Source organism: Spermophilus citellus, assembly GCF_964194105.1.
Source record: "Spermophilus citellus genome assembly, chromosome: 10".
Taxonomy (NCBI): Eukaryota; Metazoa; Chordata; class Mammalia; order Rodentia; family Sciuridae; genus Spermophilus; species Spermophilus citellus.
Window position 1 is genome coordinate 125240891 of NC_138197.1, and position 14258 is coordinate 125255148.

Below are 14258 nucleotides of genomic sequence, written 5' to 3' on the forward strand. Positions count from 1 at the left end.
GCAAGAGGCACATGACGTCCTTCAAGGTCACCGGGGTAGACCCCAACAGGGCGGAGCGGGAGGCCCACGCCCAGGGCCAAGGGCCTAGAAGACAAGCAGTTAAAACAGCTCAGCCGAGAGATGGCCAGAGAGGACCGTGGAGGAGGATGGACACTGTCCAGTCTGACGACTCCCCAGCCCCGGTGCTTGGTCATCAACCTAGCTGGGGGACCACAAATGGCCACTTCAACGTCCCCACAGGAGAGCACGCAGCTCTCGTCCACAGACAGACTCAGGGTCCAGTGGTTCTAGTCCAGGGCCACCCACCCTGGCTGTGAAGGGGGGCGGGAGGGTCCCCTCACAGGGCCTCAGTTTCCCCTGATATAAAATGCGGCTGTGGGTCTGTCCAAGGCTTGGATGATAATGTGTTGGTGGTGACAGACGCCAAGGGAGACAGAGGGGCTGATGGCCCCTGTCACAGACTCCCAACTGTCTGGGTGGGGAGCGAGGGGCACCTGCCAAACCAGTTCAGGGGACTCTGAGGTTGAAGAATTTGGCTGCAAGAGGTGGTCAGGAACACTGAGGCCCCGGGGTCAGGCAGCCCTCTCTGCCGGCCTTGTGCGCAGGGCTCACCTCCATGCCAGCTCAGGCTGGGGGCTGTCAGCTCCTCGGGTTTCCTGAAGGAGGGGTGAGAGCCACGCCCATGCCCACGCCCACCCAGGCTCCCTTCCCGTCCCTGGGCTCCGCTGGCAGAGGGAGGGCCGAGGGGGAAGAACAGCCACCTGCGCCACGTTGCGACTCCCACCACCTCACACGGTAAGTGTGGTCAAATTGCTCTTGAATCTCACCAAAAATACATTAAAGGGTCATGAATGAGACCTACTCTGACCTCTGTCCCCAGGAGCCATGTGAAATCCAACATCTTCTGCCTTCTACCATGCATTTTGCGTCTAGGAATATACATCACATTTTCCGGAGTTTAAGCATAAATAATATCAGGCTGCACCAATTAGCTGACTGTATGCTGAGTTCATCATATAAATGGTAGGTGGCCTGCATTTGGCCAAGGCACTTGACCTCTATGGGTCTCTATCCTTACCTATAAAGGTGGGATAATGACAGGACCTTCCTCCTGGGGTTATTGTAAGAACCAGAAAATCCGGGACATCGCCTGCAGCGTACACACAAAAGAGCTACATGAGCATCTGCCATTGGGGTGATTTTATTCTCGTTGGTATCTTGCAAATAGCTTTGTGCATTTAACTGTACGTCTGGAGCCCCTTTCAGGTTGGCAGTATCAACTGATCACTCAATCTTTTACCTGATGTATAGTATTCCATAGTTTGAATTTTTATCATTAATTAGCTATTCCATTTTTGATGAATATTTAGGATATCTCCAAATTTCAACTTGTGTGAATAATGCTGCTGTGAACATCTTGGTACTGGCCCCTCCCAGTCTGCTGGTGGACAGGCTGGGAATTGAGGGGGAGGTTCTCTGTGTTCCGTTCATCCCCCGAAGGGCTGCGAGCAGGGCCCTAATCTGGAAGTGAGGTGAACCCGTGATGCGTGTCCAAAGGGACTGAGCTTTGGGGACTGACAGGCACGTGTCCTGGGCTGATCAGCCAATGGCCTCACAGACGCATGTCCTTGGACCACGACTGACCCAGGACCATCTTGTCCACAGAATCCCACTTGGGGGAGTCGAGGGAACAGGGCAGAGACGGGAGGGAGACCAGACTCCCAACCCACAGCAGGCCTCACCTGGGCCCGCGGGCTCCACACTGGCTGGGCAAGGCCCGGATGACTGGCCATGTCCCCCACAGACAGTGTGGCCTCCTGAGAGTTTTCACGCCATCCTAGAGGGTGTGACAGGCCGGAAAATGGCCCCAGAAGACACCAAAGTCCTTGAACCTGTACGTGCGACCTTGCCTGGGGAAAGGGTCTTTGCAGGGTTACTAGTAGAGTCCTGAGAGGAGGGCTCCTCCGGGATTTCCCGGTGGCCCCAAATCCAAAGATAAGTATCCTTCGAGGAGAAAGGCAAAGGCACACAGAAGAAGGACATCGGGAAGATGGAGGCAGACATCAGAGTGCTGTGCCAAACCAGGGAACGTCAAGGACGGGGCAGCGGCAGCCACCAAAGCCCGGGGGAGGCATGGACCCTTCTCCCCAGGTCTTGTCTTCAGGCTCTGGCCTCCACAGCAGTGAGAGAACAAACGCCTATACAAGTTTAGCTTCCCTGGGAAACTGAGTCAGCAGGTTACATGTGAGGGCCTTAGAGTCTCAGTCAGTGACCTTCAGGCCCCATCCCTCAGGGGAGCTGGGGGCCGCTTTGGGGAAGTGTAGGGTGAGACACAGGCTGAGCTCTAAATCTGCCATATCTGTCCATTTTCTGTTGCTATGACAAAATTCCAGAGGCCAGGAACATCATAAAGAAAAGAGGTTTATTTAGCTCACAGTTTTGGAGACTGAATGTCCCATATTGAGCACCCTCATCTGTTCCATCGCTGATAAGCGCCCCTTTGGCTGCTTCACAATATGGCAGATGGCATATGGCAGGGGTGGGTGTGAGATGCTGAGCTAGGAAGCCCAGAGAGGTTCAGGGGCAGACTTGCTATTGTACAGCAACTTGCTATCCCAGGAACTCACTCCAGGAGACCAGCTTCAATCCTTCCAGGGTTGATGCCCCCAGGGCTCTAAGCACCGCCCAGTAGGCCCCGCCTCTTAAAGGTCCACCACTTCCCAATGCTGCCACGCTGAGGACCAAGCGGCCAGCCTAGGAACCTTTGGGGGGACATCTTCAAATCACATCCACACCCTTCCCCTGCCACCCACATGGACCGGAGCAGCTGCCCTGCAGTGTCTCCTGTTGGGCCATGGGAACAGGCAGGACTGGCCAGGGGAGGTGGGAGGGGAGGAGGAGATGTGTCCAGACCGCGCTGCTGACGGGTCCCTTGGGGTGTCTCAGCTTCCTTGGTCAGAGGGGAACCTTGCCCCTGGGTGCACTGGTCCCCAGCTGCAGCGAGGACCTGGGCCCTGGCCTTCCAGGGCAGCACGGGGCTCCACGCTCACCACTCACAGCTGGAAGGGCTGCGGAGGTTACGTCTCTGTCCCCTGCCCTCGGCTTAGAGGTTAGGAGGTTGTCACTTAAGTAAGAAGAAACAAGTGGCATCCACTGACGAGACCCCCGACTCCTTCCAGCAAGCACGGTCCCTCCTCTGTGCCACCAGCTCAGGTCTGCTCAAGGTCTGTGATGGGGAAGGCTGGAGAGGAAGGGGGCCGCGTCATTGACCACAGGGAGCAGCCTACGTGCAAGGTAGGGCCCCCTAGAAACCGACTCTGGGATGGAGGTGAGCACACTGGCAGTTTCTTGGGAGCCCTTCCAGGAGCAGCACCGGTAAGGGGCTGAGGTGTGGGGGACTGGGCAGAGGCAAGAGTTGAGCTGGGATGTGACGGTGACAGGAGCTCAGCTGCTCCTGCTGAATGCAAGATCTGGGGCAGTCTTTCCAACTGTGCCCCAGGTGGTCGCGTCTCTGAATACAGGAGTCCCTCAGGAAGCGGGGCGTGGCCCAAGGCACAGCCCCTCCCTCCCACCCCGGGCGTTTCCAGGAAGGGGACTATGAGATCTGCAGCCCCCAAGCCTGGGAGCTGGGGAAAGAAATGAGCACCGCCGTCCTGAAGGGGAGCTGGACCGCGCCCAGAGCTGGCCCTGGCCAGACTCCACCACCAAAGGGTGATAGAAAGAGGGTCTCAGGGCTTGGGGAGAAGACCCGCTCAGGAGAGCTCAGGTGCTCTGATGCTGGGGGAGGGGCCCCAGGGTTTAGTCAGATCTGGAGTCGGGACCCGGAGAGGTGGGGGAGTGGCGCGCGGTCCAGTGCCTCCCACTCCAGGCTCAGGCAGACATCACTCATCGAACGCAGACTTCTTTCCAAATCCTCCCCCACGTGAGCGTCAGGCATGGAGACAAGCAAAGAATCTTCAAGAGAAAACCTGCTTCCCCCGTTTTTCAGAGGACGCTCTGCTTAAAGAGGGCTACCCCCCCACACCCCACCCCTGCTCACAGTGCATTGAGGCAGAGCTGGGGTGGGACCCAGGCCACCGGCTACACAGCAAGGTGGAGGCTCGGCTCTGCTTTGTCTTGAGCCCCTGCCTCCGGGAGCCGGGCCACTGCTCAGCGCCTGCTGGCTCTGCCAGCCTGGGACAAGCCCCACGTCTCTCCCCTGCCAGCCCTGACTCCAGGAGGCAGTGACCGGCACAGGGCTGACTCTGCCATCCTCCCGGCAGGTCAGCCAGGGCTTAAATCAGGTGCAGCCAGGGCGCAGGAGGCCCCTCGTTGAGCCTAAGATCCTCCCGGGGGCGGCAGGGCAGCTTCACATGCAAGTAGTTCACATGCTGGTGAAGGGGAGAGCAAGCGAGGGAGTCGGCCACTCGCTGCTACTTCCAGCCCTCGTGACAGCTGGAGACCAGGCCCGATCGGGTGGCTCAGCGGCCCCCTCCCGGCCTCACACTCACAAGAGTGCCAGCTGCCAGGTGGCTGGGGCAAAGGCAGAGCCCTCAGTGCCACACGGGTGGCACAGAGTGGCAGGCCAGCCCTGGGACCCCACCTGCTACGCTGAGTGCCCTCCAAGACTCAGGTGGAAATTCAGCTGCCACTGTGGCATCTCAGGAGGTGGCTTCACAGGGCGATGGGCGCCACTGTGGCTCCCAGCGGTGCCTGGGGAGGGAGCTGGGGGGGGGGGGGGGAAGCTCGGGCCTCCTTGGCCTTCCTTGCTCCTGCCCCTCATCCACTTGCCCTTCGTCACCACGCAGCAAGAGGCCACCCCGGAGGCAGCTGCCTGAACCCACAGCCGAATAAACCTGTACTGTTTATAGGGTCCCCGTCTGGGGTATCCAGTGACAGTGACCCTCCTGGGGACCTGAATCAGCCCTCTGGCCGCACTTGCTCTTCCTTGACTTGAAATCACTGACCTGGGAGGTCACACAGCTGGGCCACACCATATCTCCCCGGCTGCACCGTGGACAGCCCCCTGAGGAAGTGTGGGCTTTGATGATAACGGTGGCCTGGGTTACTCTCTGGGGACCCAAAAGCCATGCGAGCTGATGGCAGGGCCTCCTCCCTTGGGCCCAGGCCTGGAACAGTGCCGCAGTCCGGCTGCAGCAAAATAAGGGGGGGGGGGGGACGAACAACTTGTGTAGATTGATGCAGCAGGAGTGGGAGCCTTTTATTGTAGGACAGGAGGGGTATATACACATTCCACACAGCTTATCTTAATTAACATGAACTAGATACAGCAGTCAACCAATCAGGAATCTCCACACTTAATGGCGCGATGGTGTTACTTCACAAACTACTCCCTCTGCAAAATGCCAGGCGCCATCCAGACTTGTTTACAGACCCTAACAGAACAGGACGGCTGCCTGTCTTCACGTTCGGGTCAGACTCTGCCCGGCCCTGAAGGTGGACAGGACGGGGCTAGAGAAATGTTTGGTCTGGAACTATGACCCCGATGACCTTGAGCCCCTCCAAGTGCCGCGACCACACACACAGACCTCACAGGGGTGGCAAGAGGAGGCCCGTTCCCCTCCGCCTCCACCCAGGAAAGACTTGGCCCCTGCGCCCCCCTCCGCCAAGCCCTTCTGCCGCTCCCTCCCTCGGTGGCCACTGGATCAATCTTCCTTCTCCGTCTCCGGCTCATGGGTTTCCCACAGGACGAGCTCCCAGACCTGGTGACAGCAACGGAAATCAGGCTAAGATGCCACCCAGGACCCCGACTCCTGACCTACAGGCCAGGGCTGTTTCTACCACACTCTGCTGGCCCCTGGCTGGCAGGCCAGGGACAATGACAGACCATGACCACCCCTGGTCCATGGGCAGGTCTGACGCCTGCCCTGGAGCTAGTGCCCCGGAGCGCTGGCTCCCCCTGGTGGCAAGAGCAGAGATGTGCCCGGAGTGACCATCCAGAGTCAAAGAGGGGGAGGAGGAAGGCCCAGGAGGCCAAGGAGGACCCCAAAGGGGGCATGTGCCAGTGCACCTGACCACACAGCCTCCAATTCACTGCCAGCTCCTCTTTTGGAGCCTCTTGGTGCAGCAGCTGCCCCCAGCGTAGTCACAGAAGAGTCCCTGGACCTTGTCATGGGCAGAACCAGGTCCCAACAGTCCTATGTTGAAGCACTGAGCTCCAGTACCTCAGAATGCGACCATCGTTGGAGGTGACACAGGTCAACGAGGTCATGAGATGGGCCCTGATCCAGTATGCCTGATGTCCTCATAACAAGAGATGAGGACACCGCTGGGCCCAGAAAGGGACCATGTGAAGACACTGGGAGCGGAGGCCACCTGCAGGCCCAAGAGAGGAAGCCCCTTCGCAGCCACGATGCACAGCAGGCAAGGACAGCGCAAGGCCTGGGAGCCCTGGGGCCTGACCTGCCGCCCAGCACCTGGAGATGGGGCCTTAGCCCCTCCCCTGGCCTGAACTAAGAACCACTCTTCCAGACCCTGTCCTCGTTACCCCTGTAACCGAGCCTCGGGACCAACCAACTGTCCCAACCCCCAGGCACCCTGATGGCCAACACACCAGCCCCTCAGCAAAGGGTAACCAACCAAAGGGGGGTTTCAACAAACACAGGGGACCCTGCTGCCCTGTGCTCCTGGACCGTCGGTCAGAGGCAGAAGGGGGCCGGGACAGGACTCCGGAAGCTTCCCCAGGACACCCAGTGAAACTGGAGGGGCGTGCCGTCCTCTCCCCTCTGGGAGAACCCACTCTCTCAGTCCTCTCCCTTCTCATCAACTCATTACTCCGGCTTCCTGGAAGGGCCGCTCTGTGATGGCCCCAGGCCTTGCCCTCAGGCGCCAACCCCTGTGACTATCCACTGAGCATGGACTTGCTCCTGGAGTTAGAGAAAGGAGGGAGAACTTTCACTCACCCAGCAAATTTTTATTAAGCGACTATTAAATGCAGAGCTCTGTCCTAGGCACTGAGTTATGGTGATACATTAGATGCACGATCGTCATGGTGCCATCAGTCTTATGGTGGGGGAGACCGATGTTTCTCCTGCAAGCCCTGGATGCCCAGCTGCCCAGGGGAGGAAGGACCTAATTCCCACTCTGGAGGGGAAGAAAGGGTTCTGGGAGGTGGGGGGGATGCTGCACTAGGCGGGAGGAGCAGGGTTCTCTCTCCCTCACTCTCCAGAAAACCACCCAATGCTCAGCCTCGATCAGCGAATATTCATCTACAAGAAATTAGGAGGTGCGCATCTAGATGGGCCAGGGAGAGGCACAGGCAGTCACAAACTCAAAGAAGAAAGAGAAAACTTACCACCGAGCTCTCTCCTCCCCACACGGACATCTGTTCTGATCTGAAAGTTAATCATGCTATCTGAAGATTTTATTTTTCATCCTGCTTAATAATTACAGCAGAACCCAAAGTGTGAGATAACAGCAAATCATTATAAAACAGGGTTTAATGATTCCCCAACTTACAGGAATCAACAGGCTGTGGAGGAAACACGTGCTTGAACAGCCATGTGGCAAGGGGGCAGTCTGCCTCCTGCTCCCTGAGTCCCTCCCAGGCAGCGCACGAAGGACCAAGGTGGCAGCTGGTGGGGACAGGACTTTGGTGGCACCGTGTCCGTGGAGACGTCTAGGTGCTCCTCCTAGGCTCGGGCATTTCCAGAGGAGGGGACTGCGCGCATCTCCACTCAGCCATCTGTTCACCACAGAGAGCCTGCTGGGTGCCAGGTGCAGAGCCAGCATCCCAGGTCCTGGGAAGACGAGCAAGTGAGCAAGAGCTGAGATTCTTCAGAAAACTTGGAATGGAACCACCATTTGACCCAGCTATCCCACTCCTTGGTCTATACCCAAAGGACTTAAAATCGGCATACTACAGGGACACAGCCACATCAATGTTTATAGCAGCTCAATTCACAATAGCTAAACTATGGAACCAACCTAGATGCCCTTCTACAGATAAGTGGATAAAGAAAATGTGGTACATATACACAATGGAATATTACTCGGCCTTAAAGAAAAATGAAATTATGGCATTTGCAGGTAAATGGATGGAGTTGGGGACTATCATGCTAAGCGAAATAAGCCAATCCCAAAATATCAAAGACTGAATGTTTTCTCTGATATGCGGATGCCAATTCACAAGGGGGGGGGGGGTGCGCTAGGGAAGAGCAAAGGTCCTCTAGACCATGGAGCTGGGAGTGAGGGAGAGGAGGGGGTGTGGGGGAAGGAAGGGTAGTAGAGTCAATCAGACATTATGAGCCTATGTGCATGTAGATGACTACACAATCGTGATTCTCCATCATGTACAACCAGACGAATGAGAAGTTACACTCCATTTATGTCTGATGTATCAAAATGCTACCTACTGTCATGTGTAACTAATTAGAACACATTTTAAAAACTGAAAAAAAAAGTGAGGTCTGGATGAAGAGGGCCAATCACAGGAAAAGCGAAATCCCCAATCACACCTAATTCTTTAGCTTTAGAAGACACTGTCCCATTTCAGTGACATTGGATTCTGATCTTCCTAACAAGCAGGAGAGATAGGTCCAGTCATTCCTGCCTTGGGCGCTCGGAGAGGTTGAGTGCCTGTCCAAGGACACACAGTCAGGCAGAGCCAGAGACTGGAAGGATATCGCTTCCTTAGAGAGAAAGCTAAAACAGAGCTGTAGGGGAGAGGGAGCAGACTTGTGGACAAAAAAATCCAGACAGATTGTCTATAGCCCAGGGACCGTCACACCCACACACTTCAAAGAAGTCCCCAGTGTGAAGTGGACATTCAGTCCAACAGGGGCTCACTCGTCCAAGACTTTTCGAGAGCCAGGCTGGAGAGGCAGAACCGGCACAGGCTTGGGAGTCGAAGGTCCTCAACTGGACTCCAAGTCAGCAACCTTCCAACTGGGCCACCTGGACCCTCTGTCTCCTCAACTACAGAGTGGAGCTCACTGGGCTTTGCCCATGGCCAGGAAGCCAGAAGCACCTCTTTGAATCCTGTCTGTGGAGACCTCCTCATCCTTAGGCTGGGTTAGTTTGGATTGTTTGGAATCCCCCAGAGACACTGGGAGTGGGGGAACAGGTGTGTGCAGATGGCTGGAAACTGAGGTTTGCGGCCAAAGCCAGGTGCTCCTCTCACCTGGGGTTCCCAATGTTCCAAGGCTGTTGACCTCGGCCCGGGCAACACCGCCACCTAGTGGCCACTTTCTCTTCTCGCACGGGGACGGGCAGACTCAGGTGGCCCTGAGGCTCCTCGCAGGTGTCTACACACAGTCACCTGGGGATCTTGTGAAAATGCAGATCCTGGCTTGGCTGGTCTGGGGCAGAGCCTGGGATTCTGCATGTCCAGGTGCTCCCAGCAGACCCAGGTCTTGCAGGTGCGGAGCCCCCTTTGAGACCAGGAAAAGGCACTCTTGCTCAGCACTGATGACCCCAGGTCCCAAGAATGCCCAGTCGCCCTCGGTCTGAACCAAAGAAATAGATTCAGGCCGGGTTTCATGCAAGGAAAAGCTCTCTGGTGTTAGAAAAAGTTGCATGCACGAAGAGTCTACCCACATGGTCACAGACACGGGGCTGTGTGCTGGTGACACAAAGAGATCACAACCCATGGTTGTGGTTGTAGTGAGGCAGGACGGAAGAAATAAAAGATGGGTAGAAAGACAAGGAGATTGTAACGCGAAATTCTTGTTCCTCGGACTTTCACTCCCCAAGCCAGTGCTCTCCCCAAGATTCGTCACTCCCAAATTTCTGGGAAGTCTACAAATCTTCACTCACAATATTCAAGTTACTGGAAATTCACCCTCTTATAAAAATAGCCCTGTGCACCGCTAATTACCCGTGAGTGCATGTATTTTTAAAACAGATGGAGCAGGGGAGACACAGACCTGTAATGGAGGGCACTTTCCCAGCACTGTCTATTGATCAGATAATGGAGAAGACATCAGCCTAAGATCCTGAGAGTTGCAGACCACCCCACTGTCTTCTGTGATCACCAGACTGAGGTCATCCCCGCGTACCTTCCCATGCACACCCCTCACCAAGTTTTCTTTAAAAGAAGAGCACAAGATTCCCAAAGCCCTTGTTACTACCCCACGATGCTTTCCTTGATAAATCTCTGGGCCTCCGTATCTGATGCATGCTGAAATTTTTTCCTCTGGTGTAGGTCAAAGACCTGCTTGTCCTGAGTCGAGGCCCCCTCTCCAGGATCTCCTAGGATGCCCTTCAATGAGAATGGAGGACAGGAAAGGCTGGCTTCCTAGCCAAGCACAGAGGCACTTATCAGTAACCCCAGCATCTCTGGAGGCTGAGGCAGGAGGATCAAAAGCTTGAGCCCAGCCTCAGCAACTCAGTAAAACCCTGCCTCAAAATTTAAAAAAATTAAAAGAGCTGGGGGTGTATCTCAGTGGTAGAGTGCCCTTGGGTTCTATTGTAAGGGTCCGGCAAAAAGTCGGAGGAAGAGACCACCAAGAGACTGACTCATGCAATTGCAGAAGGGGATTTATTGAGGATCCAATTCAGCGCGCTGAGGCTCTAGGCTCACTCAAGAAGTGGGGGCAGCCCAGAGCCCAGAGCAGAGGCTAAGCAGTGCTTCAGTACACTTTTTGGGGAGGGCGGGGGCTTTGCATACATCAGAACAAATCAGCATGAGGCGAGGGAAAATTGAACAACTCTCATACATGATTAGCACATTCATTGGCGGGAACAGGTCGGCGGGGGTGATTGGTCACTCCTAAGCGGGGTACACATTTAAACTGATTGGTTCGGGCCCTGTATGCTTATGTGACAAACTGCACAGGGCCCTAGGCTAAATGGCCAGTAGGGCGTTGTCTTAACTATCTCAGGAATTTCAGGTTCTGGGTGAACTTAACAATACCTGGTCTTTTACATTTTAATTCAGGCTTTGCAGCTTAGAAACTTAACCCTTTCACTATCTCCAGTACTGCAAGAAAAGTAAGAATAAAATAAAAACCAGCTCCCGCGTTCCTAAGAACAGTGACTATTCCCAGAAGGCCCAGCAGGAGGCAGTAGAGGCTGGGCACAGCAGGAAGGCCTGGGGTTCAGATTTCAGCCACCCTTTCAGTGCCCTTCCTGGGTTGCCCGACCACAGGTAAATGCACCCCCTTTTCTGGGCCAGTTTTTGAGGGGGAGGGAGTGAGAGGACTGGTTGAGGTCATCTCTAAGGCATTTTCCACTAGTAAGAGTTCAAGAGTCTCGGGAGACCGTATGTAGCAGTTAGGCACACAGACCCCTGGGCTGCCTGGTGCGCTCACTAGCTCTGTGACCTTGAACAAGTCACTTAACCTGTCTGTGCTCCAGTTTCTAGAAAATGAGGAAAGTTCATAAGGTTCTTAGATAAAAAACAAGACTCAGCCTTTAAAATACATAAAACACTAACGCCGCCGCTAACGTAGTTGAGGTTCTTAAATCCTTTAACATTCTCATTCAGCCGCCCAGTCTAGGAAGACGGCTGCAATGCGAAGAGTCTGAGTTACGGAGTATTTTGAAGTCCAGGAAGCTTTCAGGTGTCCAGCGTACCTCCCCGTCCCCTTTTATCTGGCCACAGAGCAGCTTCCCAGAGAATCACCGTCCACCGGCCTCGGGGAGTTCCCGAGCGCCCGGCCAGGCTCGCCCACGTGACCACGGCTTGGCCAATCAGAGGGCTCCGTCCCCCAGGCTCGGGATTGGTTAAGGAGCGGGCTCTCGGACCAGGCCGGGCCAATCAAGAAAGGGCTTTGGCTGGGCTCCTGGGAGACGGAGAGACGCTGCCCTGGAGCTGCCTGGGTCCTCTGGCTGCTCCGACGGGGACCCGCCTGCCAAGGGACCGATGCAGAAGTCCCTGCCCAGCGCTGGAAGGAGAGGGGTCCTGGACGTCGTTGGAGCTCCTGCATCCAGACGCACCTGACCTGCTGAGTTAGGCGGGCGGATGGCTTTCATTTCTTTTGAGTTGGGTTTCTCTCCCTCGAGGCCTCCGCAGGCTCGTCCCACCTGCTCCTTCCCTCTCCCTGAAACTGGACTCAAGAGCCCTAAGACGGGTGTTTTGGAACATCTGCCCTCTACCCTTCAGTTCCCTGATCCGAAGCCTTGCTCTTGACGGAGGAGAAGGAAACTCCCATCAACAGTGCCTAGCAGGCCGGGGCTGTGGCGCAGGCCTGTAATCCCAGCAGCTCGGGAGGCTGAGGCAGGAGGATTGCAAGTTCAAAGCCAACCTCAGCAACTTAGCGAGGCCCTAAGCAACTCAGTGAGACCCTGTCTCAAAAGAAAAAAATAAAACAGCTGGGGATGCGGCTCAGTGGATGTGGCTCGATGAACCCTTGGGTTCATTCCCTGGTACCAAAAAAACAAAATTCGCAGCCAGTTTGAGTGTGCCCATGGTACAGACAGGGCCTCAATTGCACCTGGTCTACCCACCCCTAACACCATGCTTTCTGCGTGAGTCCACGTGGCCCTCTGTGAACCCACGCACTCCCCTCCCCCCAGGATCTAATGACCCACTTGAAACAGTGATGTCCAACACTGATATGTGCCCCTCAGAGGTGGCTCCCACAGCAGCAGCATTGCCTGGGAACTTGTTACAAATTCTAGACACCCCCCCCCCAGACCTTGAGGAGCAGCAGCTCCGGGGGGCCAGGGTGGGGGCCTGTGACTGCTTTCACAGCCCCATTCCGGAAGATTCGGATGCACACTGACGTAGGAGAACTCTGCCAGGAGTGAACAAATCAACTCCATTTTGGGTTCATTTCCTATGCTCTGGACCTGTTTGCAGGACCACTGGTAAGAGTTAATCCAGGTAAAGCCCTTGACCTCAAAGAGTTCTGGTCCAGTGGTGACAGCCACATCAGCCCTGCACATCCACTGACCCATCGAGTTAGGAGAATTCACAACCAGCGTCCTTGTTTCTTGGAAAAATACTCAAACCTCCAGGCCTCTCGAGGCTCATCCCATCTGCCCCCTCCCTGTCCTCTGGAAAACTCCTATGTGTGCGCCAATACCCAGCCTCACGATCACTCCATGAGGTCTCCAGAGAATCCATGTCCCCCCCCCCAGGAAAGGCCCAGTAGCAGGCCCCTTCTCCTCTCCGATGCTCACCACTCTGCATTCCAGAGCACCTGTTAGGAATCTGAGGTCAGGCACTTTGTTCCCTGCATCTTGTATCCCCAGAGCCCAGCCCAGCACATTAGTAGAAGCTAATAAATGTTTAATGAATGAATTAATGGAGGGAATTAAACGGAGGCTTGACGGACAGCAAAGGCTCAAAATCATAGCATCAGGGGCTGCAGCGCTGGCCCAAGTGAGGTCCCAGCTGTGGCCCCAGGACAGCAGCAGCAGCCTGGAAGCCACGCTCAGTGTCAGGACCCTCCCCCGGCTTGGGGATCAGAGCCTTTTCACGAGGTGCTCAGGTGACTTCTGCGTACCTTGAAGATTGAGAAGCTGTGCATTATAATCCCAGGATTCATAGCTGGGTGGGTTTATGCACTTCAGACACATGTGGGGCACTGTCAGCTGAAGCCACTGTCCTCTCCCCCTGGGAAAACCCCCAGCTTGACATGTGGAGGAGCCCTTGTCCCCCACACCCAGGACCTAGCTGCTGGGCGGCATCCTGAGAAGACACCACCTCCTCCCACAGCCAAATCCTCGGTGCTGCAAAGACTTCCAAGAAAGATACACAGAGCTTAGTTGTGGTCAAAAAGTCTGCACTCGTCTAAGAACGCAATCAATAGTGGCGAGGGGAAATCGATGGCGCCGGGAGACCCATCTCTCTGTGTATTTATGGAGCGCAGATCCCAGGCGGCAGAGGCTGCAGCAGGCCAGCCGGGCAGGGCCTGCTTCCCAGAGATCCTGATTCCCTTCCCAAGAGTTATGGGGTGTCCCTTGTCTCTGCTCGATAGCACCCTGGAGTTACAGAGCCATTTAGAAACGAATTGGCTCATTTTTCTGCTTTCCACTTGCTCATGGGGACGGGTCGCCCTGGCCAAGGAGTTATTGAAGGGACAGACAGGACACTTTGCCCGTTCCATCCGGCCTGTGTCTGGCCTGACCAGCCTCCCTGTCACCAGTAGGCACTGAAGCTGTAACTCCTCATCAGATGGAATGTTCCAGGAGAAAGGCAGCTGAAAACTGAGGAGTGAGTATGTTATTTCCCTCCAAGTGGTTTTCCCCTGTTGGAGGGAGATGGTGGCAGTTTTTTTTCCCCAAAGAAAAAACTCTGATTTAGTGCCACATCTAATGATCCCATGAGCAAACTGAGTGACAGTGCAGAGTTTGTTTTCCCCAAAATT